Genomic DNA, 7,273 nt, shown 5'->3' on the forward strand with positions numbered 1-7,273 from the left:
TGGCCTTGAACAGTCGTCATCAGGCACGAGTAGACCAGGGGTTATAACGCACTAACAGATGGGCTGTCTGCAAGGGGAGAAAACAGACTCATCCCTGGCAGGATCTGAGAAAAGTTGGTGAAAAAAGAAAGGAAATAATAGTTTATCGCTTCACGCTCCTCCATCCAAATTAGTGAACCAGTAATTTCCAAAATGCCCACAGGGACTTAATTTCACTGTACCCTTGACTGCAAGAGTAACGGGCGTAAAATGACACCACAAAAGGAAGAGGAACCAACAAGAATATAAGAAAAGATGCTTGTGAGGGGAAAAAACATGATTACCTACACCATAAACACATTTCCTTCTTCTGCATAATACACCACCACCTTTCACAGAAGCCAGCTGAAGCAGTATTATAATGAAATACTAAGTATGATATAAAGAAATTACATTACCCAGAAGACTTTAAGAGACCATACTTTTCTTAACATATTTATGCTGAAAATTGTATTCCTGCTCTCCAAAGCAACAGGGCGCAGAAATCATTATACCTGGCCTGCCACACAGCCTGGAAGAAATCTGACCACCTTTAGTTATTTTGGAAGGTCATACTCAAATGGAGACTGCAAAGATTTTTTCAATAATGGAAGCTGTGCACTGTTTTTTACGACTGGTCAGTCATGTCACATAATGCTGCTCTTGACTGAAAGAGCATGAATATTAATGTTTTATAAATAAAAGCCTTTAATGTATGTGAATTATGAAACTAGCTTTTCCTGAATGCTCACATCAGCAGGATTCGACTTCCCAAAAGTTCATAAAAGGACTGTAAAAAGGTATGAGCAGGGCCACGTTCTACTTTTCCTCCACAGTATTTGCACATTAACAGCTTGCTGAGCCTTGCAAAATATAAGTACACAGCCAGTATTTTCTATAACCAACACTCAAATTCTGCACGCAGGCTTGAGAGACAAGTAGCAAAAGTGCAATCCCTCCCCTTTGGGAGCTGCCCTCAAAATGAACTGCAGGAACCCTTCCTCATCTCCCCCTCTGGCCTTCAGGAAAAGAAGAAAATACCGCGACAGTAGTTCGTTTTGCTTTCTTGCAAAGAGATGCCAGCAGCTTCGTAAGAGCTAATTTCCTCTGACAGAGACGACGTGGATAGAGGAGCCCAATCGGAGAAATACACAGAAATCAGAGAAAGAGACTAGAAGACATGGCATGGGACTAGAAGACAAGAGGGCGGGGGGGTGGGGAAGTGAACCGTAAAAAATGCCAGTACTATGCACACATGCACGCTATAATGAAGAGTAAGGAAAGAAAAAGAACAGTTATTACATTTAAATAAAATATTAAGAGAAGATGCTGGAAAACCAAAAAGAAAAAGAAACAGTTCAGAAAAGAAAACAGGCAGGACTACATCCAGGAGAGCCATTAAAACCATTAAATGGCTATCACCCTCTTAGAAAACTAACATTCCTGCCTGCAAATACTTGCACATACTCTTGCACAGGAATGGCAAAATCTCGAGCCCTGAAAAGCACTTCGGCATGTGCTTAACTCACAAGCTCCAAGTACTTCAGCTGACGTCAGTAAGAGTATTCATACATTTGAGACAAGCATGTGCTACAGCGCCTTGCTGGATCGGAACTGAGGGTGAAGTTCCACATCTCTTTTTAATCCGCAGCAAAGCCGAAGAGGTCCTTGTGCCCCACCGTTCCCTCAACTGTGCCACTAAAAAGTCTTCGCAGGCTTGCACTGAAACCAGACCATTTGAAGATGAGGAGGTGGGGGAATAAAGGAGAGCATTGGCTTAACTACTTTTTAAGCCTGATAATTTCAGTGACCCTATTTCGTATGCAGCTCTTTAGTTGTATTGATGTGGCCAAAGCACTATACCACGAAGGAAAGATCAGCCACCAGTGCTGGCTTCAATGGTGAGAAAAAGGCATGTGATGCCACATCCTGATGTTCCTACAATTAAAGGAAACCTTGTTTTTTGTAGCTTCTTGATTTGACATGGTTTGGCCTTCTCACAGTACTTGGGAACCTGGGGCAAAAATACATCAGCACTTCAGTTCACTTGCACATTCAATAGACACGAGTTGTTTTAACAAGAGAAGCTATCTGAACTTATTCTTCAGTAGTACAAAATAAAACAAATAAAGCCATGGGAAATTTCTGGAGGAACTCCCTTCTGTAAGCAGGTCCTTGTTGTAGAAAGTAGAATGGTACACTGGCTTCGCTTCCATGGTGGAGCTCCTGTATCGTGGGGTGGGTGCGTGTAGGTGTTGAATTAAAATGAGTACTACTTCTTCTATCACATTTATCAGTGGAACTCAGCTTCCAGTAGCTAGCTATCTTAATTTTATTTTCTTTCCCTTTTTTCTTGTTTAAAATTATTCAAATCCTATCCAAGCAAGCATAACACATAACAACAGTAGTACATTTTTAATCCTCTTCTAACATATTTTAGCACTTTGGAAATTATTATGGCACTACCACAACCACAGGCACAAACATTTTCAGCTTCATTTTCACCTGCGTGGCCTAACTTCATTTCAACCTTATTTAATATTCACCATGCTTCCAGCAGTAGGACAGTACAGCAAAATCCATGCCCGAACAATCCTTAGAAAAGACAAGGACAGCTAATTTTGTTTGCTAGGAAATAAAACTGACTCCTATTTAGTCATCATTTCACAGCCCATTTAAGCTCACACTATTGCTAACAGAAGCAATCCTACCCCTCCCTTGCCGCTTCATTTTGTGCCCCTGCAACACCTTCCCCAGACCAAGTATTTTTACAGCTACATTACAAACTGCAATATTAAATGAATCCACATTAAAAATCAAACATATTTTGTCACATCAGTTTTAACCTAGAAAGTCCCCAATCTGTGGTGGGAGCTATCACCTGAAACACATGTTGGCCTGCAGAAGAGAGGGGGAACAGGCAACCAGAGGAAGGCTAAACTGCTTCTTTCAGTGCAGTGCAGGCTTAAAGTGATCATAAAAACATGGCATTAGGCAGCTTACTGGTCTCCACATTCACAACGCTGTTACCGAAGCTAAAACGCAAAAGCTACACACAGGACATTTCCACCACAGATAGGAAGAAGGGGACAGTAGAACAGGACAGGACAGCTTCTCTCGATGGCTACTTCTTTTTTTCATAGTTTTTATTGGTTCAAGGCATCACAGACAGACTTGAAAAAAAGAAAAAAACAGCTTCAAAATTATTTGCCATTAGGACAACCATTATTTCTTCCAAGTTATAAATAATTCACAAGTTACAATTACTGTAACATGCTCTAACTCCAGCTTTTAAGTAACACGAAGCCTCTTGTCTTACAAAGTGATATTACTGTGTCCCCATTATATGTTGAATAACTAGAATGAAAAAATTAACATTGGTAAAAGCTTTTCAAACTTAAGATGAAGGCCTCAGTAGCAGAAAGACTACTTTCTTCTTACAGTCTTCCTCAAGTGTAGTACAGCTTTTAACAAATGATTAGAGGAAATACTATTCCAACACATTAACTTCTGCTTTATATCCAAAACTGAAAGGGATGTTCCCTGGTCTCAGAAAGCCAGTCTGCACGATGGCAACAGGCCATGAGAATTTTCATCATTATCACCACGCTTCGAGAAGGGGGCAAAAAGTGACTATCAATCAGAAAACCACATCTCAGGCTTCCATCTATGTCATCCTTCTGTGAAAAACACTCACATTAAGGCCGGTCATTTGGAACATCACCCAAAAAGGAACCTCGTTCAACACCAGCTTAGTTATCAGTCAAACTTTACAAACAACAACAGAAAACCTTCTTTTTGCTTGGCTTTAAGTTTTGTAAACTCAAAGTCTGGACCAAGTTTTGTAGGGCTGAAACCAAAACAGAAGCAGTTCTATTTTTTTTCAGCTCGAGTCGAGTTAAGAATTTAATTGATCTGGCATACGTGCAGGATTGGAAATTTGTATTACGGGGGTTTTAGCATGCACACTGCAGCTGAGAGATTTGGCTTACAACTTTGACGTACCAAAAAGAACTCTGTGAGACAAACTGGCTGAAAGTAATATTCATGAAATAAAAAAGGCAAGATAGAAGGAAACATATCCCTTCCCTAAATCACCCTTAGTCTGCCTAACACGCACCTTATAAAAAGAAAAAAAACTATAAACATATGGTGGTAGCCTGCAGCAACTTAAAACTCTAAATGCAATTTCTAGACTATGTTCTTTTGGGGCATAAAGATTCCCAGTTTTAGAACAGCATAGAAAATGATACGCTAAATATAACAACAAATAAAAATAATGATAAACATGTCAAAGAGTGAGACACTGGACAGCCTCTTGTCCAAGACTCATGGTTTCTGTCCACTTAGTAGCAACCTCAAAAAATATTTGTACATTGCAGTTCACTTGACTCACATGCTTTACATCTGCAAGTTCCTCTTTATATTTCTTAAAAATGCAGGCCATTCCCAAGTATAGCTAGAAAATTGTTATTAGCTGTTTAAACGGAGTTGCCAGGGCCCAGAGGAAACTGAATTCCTGTCACTGAGGAGCCTCAAAAGCTTACTCTCTTGGTTGGACTCCCCAAAACGCAGCATGACTAGCAGGAAGCCTAGCATGAGGCTGAAGTTTACCCAAAGCAGTAGCAGCTTTTTTACCCAGAAGAAAATAAAGCACAATCCTCAAAGAGAAAAGAAAGTCCTTCTCCTAACATACAAATGTGGGAAAGGGCAGAGAAGACAGTCCCGTTCCTGTGGGCAGTGAAGAAAAAAAAGTCCAAGTCAAAATGCCAGTACACAACATTGTCCAGAAATATTGGGGAGCACATATCTCTACTCTCACTCACATAAATCTGTTTTAAAAATAGACACAGAGCTGATTTCCATATGCATATAGTTGAAAGAGCCAATAATTTCTCCAAATTCACTCCCATCATTCTTAATTTAAGAGCATGCATTGCTTCAAAACTAATCTGCAAGCAAAGCTAAAAATGAATTGCTTGTAATATATAGTTATCCTAACTTGGCTCAGACAACACAGTATCAAAGTGCAAAACTAAGATTAGTAGATTATGTCAGAATGAGCTCCCATGGTTTATTTTTGAACTTTATAAATATTGTTAGCCAGTCATCATAGCGTGTGTGTGCCAAAACACGCTAATCTGCAACCATCACGTCATCCAAAAGATGTCAGACCAGCAAGGCAAGCTGAAAGAACTGAAAGCAGAGCACAGGGACACGAATGCCACAAGCCCTCCTGGAGCACAGCAAGCAGGCCACAGTTTCTCAACTCCATTCTTATTATTTGCATTTCTTTTAAGCCTTGAGGAAGTAAAAGCAATATAGTAACAGCCACAGCTCCAAAGCTGCCTTTTTGCAGAGCAAATCAAGGGAAGAACCTGGCTGAAAAGACCGCAAGAACCCAAGTAAGATAGACCAAGCAGATTACGCATTACAGAAGACAGATGTTTAGAAAGGATTAAGTCATGCCCCTCAAGTGATGCAATTATAAACTCTTCTGGTGGCACCGTCACCTTTTTGCTAAACCCATTTTAGCAGTGTCAAAATGTCTGACTGCAACTGTAGCAATCCTACAGGCACTAAACCAAACCTGACCAGAAACTACTCTTGCTCCACAGGCCTGACCTAAATGCAGAAAGTGTACGGAGATCTTAGAAGAGGTTTCTCATTTTGTTTTCAATGCATTTTTTTTTAATCACACAATCCCATTTTTATGCCTGATTAAAGGTTTTGCGTCCCCCAATAAAAACACGGGATACGGTTTATGATGTGTCAGTCCGGGATGAGACGTTTGCTGCAGAAATGCTGAAGCAGTTTCAGATGCCACTCTTCCCTATGTGAACTGGTAGAATGATGATTTCCACCTGAGCGTTTTTTCCTTGCTTCCGTGCTCAGCCAAGCTGGTCACTCCAAACGGCTCTCTGCAGCAGCATAAATTAAGCTGATAAACTTCGCACAGGAGCAGATGGGGTACACTCACACCATCCGTCTGCTCGCAGACCAGGGAGCCGTGATCTCTAGCCGAGAGCCCCAAGACACGGCGTTCAGCGTGGCAATGCTCTCAGCCACCGCTCGGCTTTGCCACCGCTCGTGGCCACGCTTGCAGGGCAAGTTGAACAGCAGCATTTTACAGCTTCGGACCCTTCATCTGCATAAGGAAGCAACAGACAAAAAGAAAGCACACGTGGAGGGGAAGAGAGCTAGCATATTTTCAAACAAGCCCTCGCTGCTATAATTAAAGGGTTTATTCCTTTCCCACAGCCCACCACTGGAAATACCAGGCCTCTGCCAGATTACTGAAGGAACAACATCAGAACAGGATGTCATTACACGAGGGAAAGTGTGAAACCCGAGCAAGTGAAACGGCAAATGGTTTTAAACCTTCTACCTACTGATTCATTGAGAAAACGTTTTTGTGACTGACTGACCAACCGACCGAAATAAACCCACCCCTACAAATGAAAACCAAGAGTTCCCAAATAAAACCTGCCCATTAAAAACCAAGAAGGATCACATCCAATATTCCCAGTAGTAATGAGCCAGCAAAACAACCAACCCATCAAAGATCTAAGAGAACACCAAATACATTTTGGCAAGCATATTATTTCCTGTATCTGAATTTCAGCGCCAAGTACTCCTCACATACTAGACCTGAATTTTACAAGCGATTTGCAGCTTTTAAGTTTCCTGGTGGCTTCCTACCACTTAAAAACGCTTTAAATAAAAAATGGTAGTAAGTATAACAAGTATATGCGTACCATACCCCATCACTCACTTGGACATTAAAGTCCAGGTATGTTTTACCCTTTTCTCTAAAGTCCTAACAACAGGTTAAGGGGCTTTGTACTGATGGTGAAGAACTAGATCATAAAAACCGTCAACTGAAGTTTTGGCCGGTAGCATAGGGACATTTACGGCCATCACCATCAGGAAACATTTAAGGGAAGCTCAGGTTTGGCAACACTGAAATTTGCATTACTAGACTTGAAAGTTAATGTCCCATCAATCTTACACAGAGGCAGTCAAATCCATCAGCGCTATTGTTTTCAGACTGCCCACTAAGGCAAACAATGCATCATTTACACTTGGTTTACATTTATAGTTGGGAAGAAAGCCATCCATAGGACTACGGGGGAAAAACCAGAATGTTTTAAACGCAAATTTGGATTTCGCAGCAATGCATGTATTCCTCTGCAAATTCCACATCTGCTAAAGCACACAAAAGCTGGGTGCTTGTAATAAAAAATAATAAACG

At 40.9% G+C, this 7,273-nt stretch overlaps 1 protein-coding gene across 4 annotated transcripts in view; it reads right to left on the bottom strand.

The window, feature by feature from the left end:
- JARID2 (jumonji, AT rich interactive domain 2) overlaps positions 1 to 7,273 on the bottom strand; it is a 236,018-nt gene that overhangs the window by 220,368 nt on the left and 8,377 nt on the right. For 3 of the 4 annotated variants that reach the window (XM_009326494.1, XM_009326496.1, XM_009326495.1), the window contains exon 2: positions 5,883 to 6,166. The exons of the other annotated variant lie outside the window; for it this stretch is intronic. The gene's annotated coding sequence lies outside the window, so the exon portion shown is untranslated. The remainder of the gene's footprint in view (positions 1 to 5,882; positions 6,167 to 7,273) is intronic. 4 annotated transcript variants of the gene reach the window in all.

Source organism: Pygoscelis adeliae, unplaced genomic scaffold (genome assembly GCF_000699105.1).
Source record: "Pygoscelis adeliae isolate BGI_AS28 unplaced genomic scaffold, ASM69910v1 Scaffold186, whole genome shotgun sequence".
Classification (NCBI taxonomy): domain Eukaryota; kingdom Metazoa; phylum Chordata; class Aves; order Sphenisciformes; family Spheniscidae; genus Pygoscelis; species Pygoscelis adeliae.